Source organism: Nilaparvata lugens, chromosome 8 (assembly GCF_014356525.2).
Source record: "Nilaparvata lugens isolate BPH chromosome 8, ASM1435652v1, whole genome shotgun sequence".
NCBI lineage: Eukaryota > Metazoa > Arthropoda > Insecta > Hemiptera > Delphacidae > Nilaparvata > Nilaparvata lugens.
In genome coordinates this window covers 4275212-4292118 of record NC_052511.1, presented here as the reverse complement: position 1 = coordinate 4292118, position 16907 = coordinate 4275212, and the positions used below count along the sequence as shown (strand labels likewise).

The following is a 16907-nucleotide window of genomic DNA, read 5'->3' as shown; positions in this document are numbered from 1 at the left end:
GAGAATGGAGAAGAGAAATAGCAAGGAAAAAAGGTTGAAAATAGAAACGAGATAAGAAAGTGAGAAACGAGATAAGAACGTGAGAAATAGTCCAAAAATAATTCAGAAGAGTTCAAAAGTAAATGAGTAAGGAAGTAAAAAACAACTCTTGGATTATTGACCCCTAAACGAAGTGTAGCTATCATTAGTTTAGTTCACCCACAACTATATTAGCTAAAAATTCAGTCAAAAGTTGAAATTCCACCAGATAAATTGTGGACTAAAGTGGGTTTGTTTACAAATACATGATAAGGGAAGGACAACTGTACGTATGCATAAGAATGGATGTTAACCTTTGAACCATTTGATAATACTGTGGCAAAAGTAAGTAGAGTGAGCAGCCTACATAAATGAAATGAAATAATGAAAACATTCTTTTGGCGGAGTTAGGAGCTTTAGGTTCTAATGTACTGCATGAGATAAAATTTAGAAAGTTTAAGTTTTAAATTTGTAGAGTTCTTTAAGAAAGTTTAAATTATTATTTAATAAATGTTCGTATAATAATGATAAAGCTTTATTTACATTCGAATTTGAACAAGAGCCTCTCAAAATGAGGTATACATAGATGTATTTTATAATTTATTAATTAAATAGATGACTGTAATACAGAAGCATAATACATAAAAATTGTTCAAGGAACCTCTAAGGTGAAGACATTACCCAGTCATTAGCCCATATGAGGAGCCTTCCTCATAATGATTGTATATTTTTTATTGTACATTGTTGTGAACGAAGAAAAATAAAATCTGATTTCAATTTCAAAGGAAATGCATTATTGTCAAGAAATTTTCAGTTTACTGATAATCATGATATTAAAAAAATAATAAAATAAAGTGATATTGAAAAATAAAAATAAAATCTGATTTAAATTTCAAAGAAAATGCATTATTGTTCTTCATAATGATTGTATATTTTTATTGTACATTGTTGTGAACGAAGAAAAATAAAATCTGATTTCAATTTCAAATGAAATGCATTATTGTCAAAAAATTTTCAGTTTACTGATAATCATGATATTAAAAAAATAATAAAATAAAGTGATATTAAAAAATAAAAATAAAATCTGATTTCAATTTCAAAGAAAATGCATTATTGTTTGAATATTCCAAGAGTTTTTTCAGTTTACTGATAATCATGATATTATAAACATGATTTTTTTGAGCTATGATATGCAAGATTAATATCAAGATCATGGGGCTTTATGAATCAGTGGAAATACAAATTCAAGGTCATAATTAGGTATTTCAGAATACTAGATTCTATTAATCAGAAGAATATTTTTGAAATTAATAAATTATAGCAATCTGTACAATGATATTACAGAATTAGTAGAATACACTCAACATTATCATTTCAAAATATGGATATTCAATTATTTTTTAATAATATATCTAGGTTCAAATAGTGTTGTTTTATTCACACTGTATGACGCATGAAAAAGAAAACTAATTGATATCGTTAAACATTATTTTTAATAATAGATATTATCGTAATTTTACTATCAGTAACACAATGCAGTATATAGGCTTAGATAATGATAACTTACAAAATTTGTTCTCTGGCCAATGTAAAGACCTTAACCTTGATAATATTATAAGAGCATAATCAGTTATTTATGCATAATACTCTGATGTTTTTACTAGCAAGGTAATGCTATGTGAAAATATAGCAATGAATGAATTTCCGATTATTTTTTTTTGCTACGGGTGATGCCCATATGAGCTCTAGACTTGCCCAATGAGGCGGATGATAATGGGATATGAAATTTCAACAGTATTTTCAATAGTTTAACTATGATCATAGTAATTTAAGTCCGTTTTTGGATTATAACTTACAGTTCATTATGGATAGTAAAATAGACGAGAATAATAATTAAAAATTGAAATTGTTCAACCCAGTAGGCTATGGATGATGATGACCAATTTTCATCTCTCCAAAATTACCTTATAACTGGAATGCGCTGAGTTTTATTAAGATGGATGGGGAAATATCCTGCTTGCCCTCAAGTGATAAATTTAATCACTTTGCAAGTCAGTATTTCATTTCAACAATTTTTTTTTCTCTCTTAGTTTAATACAGTGGCAAATGATAATAGAATTGTGCCAGAAATGATTCATTCAGTTTTTGAATATTTTCAAATTGTAATGATAATTTATTAATTGTAATGCTAGGATTTTACTTATTATTAGAAGTTTTTTTTTTGTATTATTATATGATAATCAACAAACGTGCTATGAAGCAACTATTTTTTTGTAATTTACTGTTTATAGAGACTTTCATTATAGTATTGCTATATCAAGAATATTGTAATTATTGTCTATTGGTACTTTCTATTGTCTTTCAATTAGAAAAAAGTGTAACTATTGTATTTTACAATTGTCTTGATGATGAAATAAACAACTATTCTATTCTATTCTATCGCATCAAACTTAAATACACTATTACTTTGAATTTATAAAATTCAAATCATTAGTTATTTTTGACAAATTAGTCATTATTTTGACAAATTATTAGAGGCTACACGTGGAGTGAAGTTATGTATTAATATTAAGTTAGTGCAGTACAGGGGTAAATATAGGCCTACATTACCATTATTCAAAATAATTGATGCACCCTCATGATATCTTACAAATTCAAAATGATTAAGCATTGACTGAAAATAAATAAAAATGATTTAGGCCTATCAATGACTGTAAAATTCTGAATGGAGTTTCAATAAGTTTGGTGACAATATTGCAGAAAAGAAATTGAAGTAGTTCAATCACTTGGTTCAATGATTAGTTGTTCATTTGTTAATCAATTAACAATTCGTCAATTCATTGCTGAATATCTGGGTTAAATCGTTACATGACAATAGAAAAAATTCGAGTCACTGATAAAATTGAAGTGTGTCATTGACTTCAATCAATGTTAAAACTGCATTTCACAATAAGTGGATCAGCTACTGAAAAATGTTCACTTCAAGACTTTCGATAAGACATTGAATTTTTATTATACTCCACTATTTGAGACAGATTCAAGAGCGGTTTACACTTCAAAAATGTTGGCTGTTCAATTTATTTAAAAGTAAAGGAATAATGTAATTTTATATAATTTTATTTTCTAACGAGATTTGAAGAAAGTTTTAATTCGTTGTAATTGGATTAATTTGAATAATTTTTAGATTTGTTGTAACGGGAATAAATGAATAATTAGAGTAATTGGATTGTTACAGACAATTTCAAGAATTTTTCACACTTGAAAAATGTTGACTGTTCAATCTATTTCAAAGTTAGGGAATAATTTGATTTTATATTATTTTATTACTTAATGAGATTTGAAGAGTGTTTCTATTTGTTGCAATTGGAATAAATAAATAATCAAACCTAACATAGAGTTCTATACCACAGAATTAATAATAGCAGAATAGCAGAGAATTAATAATAGAATTAATTATAGGTGATTTCTCTGTCTATACTATACATAAAAATAGAAATCCAAGTACCCTTTTTTAAAATTGTTTACTCAAAACATGTTTCGGCTATATGATGCCATTATCAAGTCAATTTCAAAAAGAGTACTTAGTTTTATATTTTTATTTATATACAATAGTAGCCCTAACGGAAAAAGACAGTTCTGTACTATATTACACTACACATAATATTGTTTTATGCAAACCATCTTGTCTTGTAGATCTAGATCGTGTTACTGTAAAAATTAAAAATTCAAAGTAACCTTTTTTCAACTTAATTCTATCTAGTATTAGTGTAAAAATTAAAAGTACCTTTTTCAACTTAATTCTATTTCTCACAGCATGTTTTGACTTATTATGTGATTTTCAAGCTTTCAAAAAAACTCACCTGAAAATGACGACATAATAACTCGAAACATATTGTGAAAAATGAAATACAATTGAAAACAGGAAACTTTGATGTGTTAATTTTTACATTAACACAAGAAGCCCTTACTAAGAAAGTGAATATCTAATATTAGGTTTGACTCTGTATAATACCAATGTTGCATAATGACAATAAAATGTTATTTATTTATCCAGAAAATCATTTTACTTGTATGGGATACTTTATTAAAATTATTAAAAACAATATATAAAAACATGAAGTACTCTTTCATTTAAAACATTTAGAAATGTTGTAAAGTTTAATATGTTTCAAATTCAATTCAATTTAAAACATTTTAAACTTTAAAACAATTCTAAATAAAAGGAAACTTCATGTTATTATTTTATTATTTATTTTATTTCATTGGCAATTACAGATCATAATTATAATAATATAATATGATTGGGAGAAGACAACAGGCATAGCCCAAAACTGTCTTCTCCCAAATTTATAATATTATATAAATATATTATGTATTATATTATATTGTTTTTAATAATATTATTTATTCAGTTACAGCTACAAATCAACTAGAGATTATTCAATTCAATAAGAACAATCGAGCAAAAGTAATCCTGCTAAAATCACCTCTGTGAAACGGTCGAGTTCAAAGACTACTTTAGAAACTTTAACCTTGTCTTCCTCTTTGTAACGAAATAAGAGTTAGAACCGTTAAATAAATAAAAGAAAAGCAGTTCAACGGCAGAGAGGAGGGAAAACAAGTGAGAGTCATTCAAAAATAATCCAAAGACTTCTTTCAGGACAGGAAGAGGAGAAGAAAATGAGTAGAAAGAAGAAGAAAGAAAGAGAAAAGGGAGAAGAAAATCGCCAACAATCGACATGACCTTGATGCAAGTTGAACGACCAAGGCAACCCTTTTCGAATTGCTCGTCCCAATTGGTTGGCCGACTTTTATTATGCTCGAGGGGCGTTTTACAGGATGATAAAAACAGCAAAAAGGACACACGCCAACAAAATCTGTGCTCGGCAATTCTCAGGTGTCATAAACAGTTAATTCTTTACACGTCCCATTTGGTAATGTGATTGTGATCTACTTTCAACTGGAAATTAGACAAATTCGCAAATTAACAACAGTGTTACAGTACAAGAAAATAAATATTTTTGTTGAATAATTGGCGTGGTTAAAAAATAAATCTTGTGTTCTAGCCACGAGTTCAAACATTCCTTATTGTAGCTAACTTGATTTTAGAAATTAATACAGTGGGCTACTTTATAATATAATCAAGATCAGTACAATATAATATAATCTGATAATTATTATTTAAATTTTCATGATGAGGGAAATCGTTCAGCAATTTTCAGGTGTGATAAACAGCCAGCCTTAAGCTGGGTCTACACCAAAGTTATTAACAAAGTTTTAATAATTTAATCCTTATAGATTCTATTAGATTGAACGGAACTTGACAAACACATATGTTCATCATGTGTATGATAAGTTATGTTCAATCTAATAGAATCTATAAGGATTAAGTTATTAACATTTTGCTAATAACTTTGGTGTAAACGCAGCTTTATGCTATCTTTTCTTTATGATGATACGGTACTCATCTTATAGTATAGCCACATATTTATCCTCAACCGACTAGTATACCCAGACCTTTCAAATGGTTGGAATGAAATTTGATTGAGTTTACACCAAAGTTATGAACAAAATGTTAATAACTTAATCCTTATAGATTCTATTAGATTGAACATAACTTATCATACACATGATGAACATTTGTGTTTGTCAATTCCTTATAGATTCTATTAGATTAAACATGACTTATCATACACATGATGAACATATGTGTTTGTCAAGTTCAGTTCAATCTAATAGAATCTATAAGGATTAAGTTATCAACATTATGTTCATAACTTTGGTGTAAACTCAGCTTTGATTTGTGTACACCTTATATAAGTTTGTGTCAATAACACGTCATTTATCTTTTTATATCAATAATATTAGTTTTGAACCTTTTTGAATCTTATAGCGTAAATCAAATTTCATTCCAACCATTTGAAAGGTCTGGGTGTACTAACCGGTTGAGGATAAATATGTAGCTGTACTATAAGATGAGTACCGTATCATAATAAAGAAAAGATAGCATAAAGCTGCGTTTACACCAAAGTTATTAGCAAAATGTTAATAACTTAATCCTTATAGATTCTATTAGATTGAACATAACTTATCATACACATGATGAACATATGTGTTTGTCAAGTTCCGTTCAATCTAATAGAATCTATAAGGATTACGGTATTAACATTTTGTTAATAACTTTGGTGTAAACGCAGCTTAATGTTATTGGTATGGACGAATGTTTTTAAGAAAGGATATTCCCGAAGTAATGCTGTCTATTTAACTTTAGATCTACGGTATTATATTAAAGTAAGTATTGTAAGAAACGTAACATGTCAAGTACAAATAAATGAAAGACCAGTTTTGTAGTAACAGTGACAAGGGTTGCTTCAAAACTGAATCAACTTCCACTAAAATTCATTCTCAAGGGATGCTAAAAACCGAACCGGGTCTTGTCAGAGATAGAACGACAACTATTCGACCAAATCAAACATTCAGGAAGAATTCGGCAACGTTGCCTGTTGTATAACACACCGTAGTCCTAGTCTCCAAGGCAACCGTTCGTCCATCATGCAATGCGAGCGGTGATAGAGTGAGGTCCACGTTGTAATGGCAGTATTTGATTAACATCGGTGTTGCTATCCTTGTCCATCACTCGACAAAGCAGATAGCACTATCCTTTTCTAGCTCCGCAAAGTTGTGCAATCGTTTTTCAACAATGTAGAAATATGATTGATCAACGAAATATTTAATCTCTATTATAAAAATTTATTATTGAATCATTGTAAAATATATTTTCTTGACGAATAAAATATAATAGATTATTTTTACAAGAATGAACAGTTACTATCACATCAGATACGCTGGTATCAGCCAGCTATAAAAGACAGTGACAAGACGAGTACTAGTAGTTCTGTGAACAGTAGACCTCACGCAGTATTCTCATCCACAAGTACCAGATGTCAACTGTTTTAAATGTTAACAAACTCAGTTCACGTACCAGAAGTCAACTGTTTTAAATGTTAACAAACTCAGTTCACGTTTGAATTTGTATTTCATATGATATAATTCATCCAGTTCCGTGATGATCTTTCTATCTGATGAAAATTAATTTTTTTGAATCAAAAATATTATAATTTCTCCAGCATTATTTGGTTCATTTGTTTATTTTTATTCACCTATTAAATTAGTTTTTCGAATGTGAGAATATTGATACTGATGAGCAGGCATAATAATACCATGACTGCAAAACAAAATATTGAAACCAAAGACCTTAAAGCTGCGATTAGACAAAATTTATTTAAAAAATGTTAATAACTCGATCCTTTTAGATTATATTAGATTGAATATAACTTATCATACACATGATGAACATATGTGTTTGTCAACTTACGTTCAATCTAATAGAATCTATAAGGATTAAGTTATAGCCATTTTGTTAATAACTTTGGTGTAACTTTAAACCCAGCTTAACGGCACCCAAAAAGGCAAAAAAAAATTTTTTGTCGATTTTTGAATTTTGGCGCCATTGAATAGATCTTGGTTTTCTGAATGCATTCATATAAGATACTTGATATTTGCATGTTTATTTCACAATGAAAATTGGTATTTTTTAATACTCTACAATCCTTTTTCTAACTTTGATTTCAAGAAAATTACCAAATATTTCAAAACAGTATAACTTTTGAATGCATCAAGCGATTTTCACAATTCTTTCGCTATGATGTACATTGTTATGTTGGCAATGATACGAACATGTGTAGTTGAAGGTGAATAGTGTTGTTGTTATTGAATTGCGGTTTGCGGTTATGTTGGATGCGATTTTTATAGTTTTCGATTTTTGGTGTTTGGTTGTGTCTAAAAAAACAAAGTCAAAGTGATTTGTAAGTACATTTTATAGTTTTATTGTGTAATACAATGGGAAATAAAAAGAAAGTTGGAACAAGACGCTTGTCTTATAAACGGAAGAAAGTTGTAGCCAAATCAACTGATGAAGCAGCTACATCTACACCCATCCAGAAAGAAAAACATGATCATTATCAACCTTCCAGCTCAAAGATAAAACTAAGTCAGAACCTTGACAAATATAATGATAGAAATGACATTCAGTGCTACGAAATAATTGATTTAGACGTTCTTGAATTGATGCTACATGACATTGCAGTTTGTAAGTTTTGTAATCATCCACTACACATAAGTAGGAAGTCAATTGTAGGCCTAGCTTCACAAATAAAAATATTGTGCAAGAACTGTGAATCTGTAAAAACATTTGAGAACTGTAAAAAAGTTGATAGGCCTATTCAGGTGAATAATTATGATAATAAAAGTCATACATTTTATGACTTGAACCTTAGGCTCATATTAGGTATGCGAACAATTGGTAAAGGATATAAAAGTGCTCAAAGTCTGTGTGGTATCATGAACTTATCTGCTCCACCGACAATGTTTTCCTTCATGAGAAAGCCCTAACTTCAACTGTGAAATCTGTGTGTGAAGAGTCGATGAAGTCTGCAGTTGAGGAAGCATGTGCTGAAAACAGTGATGATAGAAATCTGTGTGTAGCTTTAGATGGCTCTTGGCAAAAGCGAGGCTTCTCTTCGCTAAATGGCATAGTTTCTCTCACATCAGTGGACACTGGTAAGGTTCTAGATATTTGTGCTTTATCAAAATATTGCAAATGCCCACAAAGGCTTGAAAATATTCACGAAGATGACTGCCAAGCCAACTACCGTGGTACAAGTGGGGGGATGGAAATTGATGGTGCCATCAAACTTTTCAGCCGCTCCATGCCCAAGTATAAGTAAAGTATACCGAATATTTGGGTGATGGAGATTCCAAAGGATATCAGGCAGTTTGTGAGGCACAGCCTTATGGTCAGGATGTCTCTATACACAAACTTGAGTGTATTGGCCACATCCAAAAACGTATGGGGACACGACTTTTCAAACTGAGAAATGAAAAGTTGAGTGACGGAAAACCTCTCAAAGGAAAAGGACGTCTGACAGGTGAGAGAGTAAAAAAACTCCAAATTTTCTATGGGTTGGCAATAAGAAGGAACACTCACAGTGTAAAAGATATGCAGAGAGCAATATGGGCTACATATTTCCATGTTCAGTCAACAAATGAAAATCCAACCCATCAACTTTGTCCCAAGGATGCCAATACCTGGTGCAAATTCCATAAAGCTGCAATGGAAAATGCAGTATATGACCACAAGAACCACTTCCACATACCTGAAATCATCATGTCAGCGATAAAACCTGTATTCAAATCATTGGCTGATCCTCTACTTCTAGAAAAATGTTTGAAGGGCAAGACGCAAAATCCCAACGAGTCCTTGAACAATCTGATTTGGACTCGTGTACCAAAACGTACTTTTGTGACCCTTCCTGTCCTTGAGTTAGGTGTATATGAAGCTGTTTCGTCTTTCAATGAAGGATATATTTCCAAAGTGAAAGTTATGGAAGAAATGGGTTTGGAGGCTGGAAGAAACATGGTGCTGGCAATGAAGCGGCTGGACAAAGAACGCATAAGAAATGGAGAAAAGGCATCTCTGGAACTCCAAAAGAAAATCAGGCAGACAAGAAATGTACAGAAAAGAAGACTGGAAGACCTTTATGAAGCAGATGAAGACCCTGACAATCCAGCTTACTGCGCAGGAGGATATTGATCTGTGAGTTACAACAAATATTCTATTTTTTTGGTTTTCTTCGCTTCCTGAAAAATTTGATTTTCAAACACTAAATGACATGTAACTCAATAACTATTAGAGATAGAGCTCTCAAATTTGTAACACAGGTAGCTTAGGTGTATATCTAGTTCCTCTCACAAGATTTTTGGACAAGGTTTATTAAAAAAAAAAATAGAGTACATTGAATGAGAAAATTATGAGAAAAAAATCGTGTTTTGAAAAAAAAATCATAACTTTTTTTTTTTATTGTTGATTTGAAAAAACCTGTGGTAGGAACTAGATATTTTGATTATCTTTCGAATAAAAAAAAATTCAAGGCTCTATCTTTAACCATTCTTGAGATATGTGTCATTTAGTTAACATTGCTTGTATAGGGCTTTCGGGTGCCCTTAAAGATGCATACCTCTTTAATGTCTTTGATTGAAACTATTATAGGTCTATAATAGACCTTATACAAATACAGTAATAGACTGGCTTCTCCACACATCTGTGTAATCACTTGTCAGCTGATTTTTGATGAATAATTCTATAGTCGGATTTTTACTCTAATTTTGACGTATGAAGGAGGCTCCTTTTTCCTTTTATATTATCCTTGAAATGCAAAATTTCCAAAAACCTTGTATATACGTCGACGCGCAATTTAAAAAGGAACATACCTGTCAAATTTCATGAAAATCTATTACCGCGTTTCGCCGTAAATGCGCAACATATAAATATAGAAACATTTAAACATTAAGAGAAATGCAAAACCGTCGACTTGATTCTTAGACCTCACTTCGTTCGGTCAATCATCAACTATGTTCTCCTATCTTTCTCCACTGCCATTATAACGTGGACCTCACTATTGTACCGGAAACCATCATTTATCAATCAAACCCTTACGTCACCAGGTGATCGACCCTTCCAATCTGCCCTTCCGTGACCACTTTACAAATCGATGAATTCAGAAATCAAGCAATCGATAAGACACCTGCCAGTCCAAGGCAAGATACCCATACGACACTCACTACAGTAAGGTCCACGTTATAATGGCAGTGGAGGAAGATGGTAGAACAGCGTTGCCGATTATCTGCCTTGCCACTGCCTTCTGTGGGTATATCTGATGTGATATCAAGAGTGTTCATTCTTGTTTAAAATAATCAATTATACGCTTTTATTAATCAATTAATAATCATCAATTATATGCTGTATTTAATATTCGTCAAGTAGACATATTTTTCAATAATTAAATAATAAACTTTCATTATTTAGATTAAGTGCTGGTTGCACAACAGCCGGTTAAATTTTAACCGTGATTAATTCCACGAGAACCAATCAGAGAAGCCGTCTTTTCAAAAACGCCTTCTCTGATCGGTTCTCGTGGAATTAATCGGTTAAAATTTAACCTGCTGTTATGCAACCGGGCCTGAATATTTTAATTAATTCTGATTAGCTGCATTGTCAAAAAACGATCTGCGGAGCTGAAAAAGGATAGCGCTATCTGCTTTGTCGAATGATAGACGAGGACAGGTGTTGCTGTCGTCATACAGTACATATCGTACTGTTATTGCTAAATAATTTGAATAATAATAAATAAATAGCCTTTATTAAATTAAAGTATTTCATAAAAAATACCGTTCCTGCTAATAAGTTGTAAATAGCTTGAAGTCCAATCTGAAACTGTTTTAAGAATCTGCTTCGATGAATGATAGACAAGTATAGCAACACCAATGTTAATCAAATACTACCATTATAACGTGGACCTCACTATAGAGAAGGATAAAGCAGTCTGCTTTGTCGAATGATAGACAAGGATAGCACTCCAATGTTACTCAAATACTGCCATAATACGAGGACATCACTACACACTCGAAGACTCCACTAATCGATGCATACACACATCGAGCAATCGATAGACACCTGCCACTCCAAGCCAAGATTCCCATGGCTGACACTCACTAAACACCTCGTTTTTTCTCTTTACACAAGCTCTTTCATGTTGGCAGTTTACCTGAGTAAATAATTTCCAACCGTTCACGCGAAATTAATGCTTTGTTCGACGTTTTTTCTACGTCAACATCGCTATGTTTACTGAGTAAAATAACCGGCTCTATCATAAAAAACGTGAGACCTTCGTCAATGTTCATTATATTAGCTAACCTCACCTGACGCGCAATCTACTTGATTGAACAGTGAGATAGAGAGAGAGAAAGAGTGAGTGAGAGAGAGAGAGATTGAACTGAGAGAGCTTTAGGAGAAACGTGACCAAAGGTCATTCGATAATATTTCAGTCCTGACATAATAAATAAGCTCAATTAAAATTAATCATAAATGTAATTTAGATACAATATATTATTATTTTTGATGCAGATAATGCTCACATTATTACAAGACTTCTACGACGGTAATGGTCCTTCTCACACTCACCGATTATCGGCCGACATACATCGGCCAAAACTCAGAAGAAATGTCCTCGGATTGTCTAATTGTAACCAACATAAGGTTCTTAGCAAATCGAAGAACAATTTTCTGGCAGTGTACATAGATGACCACACATACAGAATCGTAAACCGTGAATCCCCATCGATTGGGAAGAAATCTGACAATTCCCAGGTCAACGTCCATGGAGAAGACTACAAATAGTAACATGTAACAAATGTCGACCGATGAAGATAGGCTGAAAATAGGTTAATGTGAAAGCAACCAAAGGGCTAATTATTCATAATAAACATTTAGGCTATTTCTTATTTGAAAAGCTAAAATGTAAGATTACCGCAATCCTCTCATTGGTTGTTTCAAGAAATTGCGGATGGGAATTTTAAAATGAAAGCATTTCGTTCCATTACCGTACTAGAGATTGTAATTATTATGAGCGCAAAATTAACATATTTAAATTAGTATTGGAAATGATTTGGGATTGGTAATTCTTTAATTGGCAGTTTCAAGAAATTACAGATGATAATTTTAATATAACTAGAGATATAAGTAATGATATAAAAAATGGGATAATTGCAAACTATTTCACTTCAATAGAAAACCTTATTTAAATTAAAATTTATTGTATCCCTTATAATTTATTTACTTTCTCTTTTCTTCATTCTCAGAAATGACTCAATGATGAGTTTTTTTGTAATATTAATAATAATTAAGTGATGCCATATATAACACGTAAATTATATATACATACTTAAAGAGATATTATGATTTTGTATTATTATTTTCTTATTTTTAAGTTAACACTTGTATTTTGTTTAAATTTATTGTTCATCATATTTGATTTGCTCTTTATTTGTGATTGTTTTTTTAAATGGCGAAATAAATGATTTGATTTGATTTGAATATGAAAACATTTCGTTCCATTATTAGAGATTGTAATATTATGAACGAAAAATTGACATAAGTTACCGGTACTTAAATTAGAATTAAAAACGTTTTTGGCTTAAGCCTGAGGTACTTTTCTGAAGGTTGTGTTATCTTTCAATAGTTAAATAATAATGATTAAATACTTAATCGAACTTTGAGTTCCACTAGGATGAAAATAGGAAAATATATCGTTTTAAAACATTAGAATGTTCCAAGTATCTTGGATCCCTGATCACTAACAAAAATGAAAATCAAATGGAAATTAAAGAGAAATTTAAAGCTGGAAATAGCGCATACTTCAGCCTACAGAAAATTCTTAGATCAAGGCTGTTAAGCTGGAGCAGTAAAATTAAAATTTATAGGACAGTGCTGCGACCAGTGGTGATGTATGCTTGTGAAACATGGGTGTTGACATGTTGTGATAATATGCTGTTGAATCCAAAGACCTTAAAGATGCATAGACTCACATGCAGCGCTAGTGTCGTACTTGGAATTGAAATCCGCCATTGAGGGGGCAACATAAGATTATTACATACCAATGCCTTTGTGATCTATAGTATTACAAATATTAGATATATAATATCTCGTGCTAAAATACCCTAATGGCGGCCTTCAATTTCAAGTAAGAGCTATCATTGGGAAGGCATAGGCATTGTGGGTCTATATCTCTAAGGTCTTAGGTTGAATCGATGGGAGAGGAAGATCCTAAGAAGAATTTATGGGCCAGTGCTAGAGGCTGATAGGTGGCGACTCAAAAAAAATGATGAGCTCTATAATCTGTATGGGTAACCGAGCATTGTTACTGAAAGTAGAAGAGCAAGAATTCGTTGGTTGGCCATGTGCAACGGATGCCGGAAACCCGTACAGTACGTATGTCTCTGTATCAGCAACCAGGGGGACATAGAAAACGAGGCGACCACGCAAGAGATGGTTGGACAACGTGGAGGCAGACCTTCAATCCTTGGGCGTGAGAAGGTGGAGACAGCGAGCACAGGACACAGATTGATGGAAAAGGCTTGTGGAGGAGGCCAAGGTTCTTCAAGGGTCGTAGAGTCACTGAGTAGTAGTAGTAGTTTATTTTCAGTCAATAAATGACCAGGGCCTAGGCTACTTAAATTAGAATTGAAAACGTTTCTGGCTTGAGCCTGTGTTAGGTACTTTTCTGAAAGTTGTGTAATTCTTGATAATTGAATACCTAAATAAATACTTAATCGAACTTTGAGTCCACTAGGATGAAAAGGGTCAAAATATGAACTTTTAGTCAATAAATGACAAGGACCTAGAATGGTACATGCCACCCACACATGTACGTCATGTGATCTATCCTACCACCATCACTATCCCTCCACCCCACCGAATTATCGGACATGAGTAGGATCGGAACGCTGCATGACAGGTGTGGACCGGCTTTCAACAGGGCGTCTCTCATTTGATTCAATGTGGAAAGGTGCGTACAGTCTTATGCGCCTCGAACAAGTGTATTTCCCTTTTCATCAGCTGATGCTATTCTTATTACATCTGTATTTGTACAGAAACAGTAAGATACATAATATAATATAAGCCAGACCATATTAAACGTTTTCAGACGACGTTTTTAGAGTCGGCAGAGCCGAAATCTCTTCGATTGGCTGATTGGGCTGACATCTGATAAAACGCCAAATGTGGTCTGTCCCTAAGCATAGCATCAGTTTATATGAAAAATGAAATGAGTGTTTGTGGCGCAAAAGTCTGTACGCAACTTAAGAGACTAAAATATGTGCTAACCTTTACCTAGAATGTGGGGAGTGCACTCCTTTGTAGGTAGAACTGTCTACTAGCACATATCACATCATTATTAAATTATTTCATGATCATTTATATTTATTTTTAAAGATTTACAGTAAATGGATTTAGAAAATTCATTTATTTATCAAATTAATGAAATTATAGATTAGACAGAACCAAAATATGAATTAGAGTTTGCCTAGCACTTGATTTGAGCCTGTGAAGGATTAATATTTTTATTTATTTCAAATCATTTTATTTTGGTATTTGAAATTTCTATTGTGTACCGTAGCCTGTTTAATTTAATAAGGTGTTGACTTCAATCTAGAAATAAATTCAGAAGACACTCCATTCAAGTTATTTATGAGATAATACTGCTATAGTCTTGAACGGCATATAAACAATTTTTTTATTTTGTCCACTAAAAGGATGGTGTAGAAGTAACCTAAATCATCCAGGTTTTTGCCCCATAGGCATAGCCTACAGCCCTGAGTTCATCTTGCAAGAAACTACAAAATTTGTTCTGTATTTGAATGTTTTTCAACATGATCTAACCTTAGTTCTACTTCCCCAAACTATGAATTAACAGTTTCAGTTTAAATATCAATAGATATTTGATTTCAATTAAACTTGAAACTAATGCCTTTCACGGATGAACTGGGAATAATTCTTGATAAATTAGACTAATTATGTTATGAGATCATGAAAAAAGCAAAAATTTTGAACAAGCTGCCAGTTTCAGCCAGGACTCTGTCAGAGACAGTCTTGAAGAGGAGACTGAGGGCTTTCCTTCAGGAGAACCCCTTCTATTCAATGAGGGAGTTCTATGATTGTGATCCTCAGACTGTAAGTAGATACTTCTTGCATTAGTCTTGCTGCCTCTTCTGCTTGCTGCTTTTTGTGTTTGACGTGTATTTTTGTTCTTGACCTGTCTTATGACAGTTTTTTATGTTTTTGACTTGTTCACTTGTGGCCATACTTATGACCACGCCATGAACAGAAACTCATTATTATTATTATTATTATTATTATTATGAAATGAAAATAATTTCAGTAGCCAAAGACGATTGCATTCATAATGTTCTCAATATTTAGCCTATTGACGGATCCATTTTACAGCCGTTTCTTAGGAGAATTTCAAAATCAATGCTTTTAAAAGCATGAAAAATTGGGGAAATCAAACAATGTACATTTATCATAAAACAACAACAAAATACCTGAAGATGGTATGAGATGAACATGTTGTGTCTATATGGGTTATATTGACTTTTTTGAATGGAAGTCCCTTACAATTCACTATTTTATGTTCTATCAGAGGGTTTAAATAGGTCAATTCTAGTATCAGAAAAACAAAATATTTCATTTAATTCTAGAGACTCAAAAAAGGTTACCCGTAAAGGATAACACAGGTAAGGTAGAAGGGCTTTGACCTGACTTGGTGATAACTTCTAAACCGGCAGATTGAGAAGTTTAAATTTAAAATATATAAGTAATAAATAACTTACAAATATCAAACGTTGATTTCTTTCTGTCTAGTACGTAAATGAACGACTGTGTCGATAGAAAATAAGAAAATACTGATAGATTTTTCACAACACTTTTATATTGTAACAGCAAGAACATCTACAGATGTAGGTAGCAGAATGGCTGGAGTGGAGTGGAGAATGGAGAATCTTGACTGACAGACAAAGATCGTCTGCGAGAAATTCTGCTATTTTGTTTCAAGTTTTCGATAACTTGAAAGACAAATTACTTCAAAACAATCTATTATTTGATGAAATATATAATTTATTGCAATATACTGTACTTTTTTATTACTTAATGTGATTTATACACACTGAGGAACCGAATGACTTCCATCCAAGTAATCGAAGGCTGAAAGGCGCCACTTTTTGAATTTCTAAGTAATTGAAGCGGTCCGTGGATTACCGTTTAATTTTTTTGTCATTTTCAAAGTTGAAAAATGAGTAGGTACTGTTTATTTAGAGTTAACTCCTTTATTGATATATACAAAATAGATTATCCTTATAGTATAAATTATTCATCATATCATTAATCTATTACGGTACTTAATTGTACTGTATTGGTATATTGTTTCAGTGATTTTATA

The 16907-nt window shown here is 32.0% G+C and overlaps 1 protein-coding gene across 2 annotated transcripts in view; it reads right to left on the bottom strand.

Moving 5' to 3' along the window:
* The window catches only part of LOC111064312 (mitochondrial uncoupling protein 4), a 71037-nt gene extending 54547 nt beyond the window's left edge, over positions 1–16490 (bottom strand). For both annotated transcript variants that reach the window (XM_039433765.1, XM_039433763.1), the window contains exon 1: positions 16303–16490. The gene's annotated coding sequence lies outside the window, so the exon portion shown is untranslated. The remainder of the gene's footprint in view (positions 1–16302) is intronic.
* Positions 16491–16907: the final 417 nt, after the last annotated feature.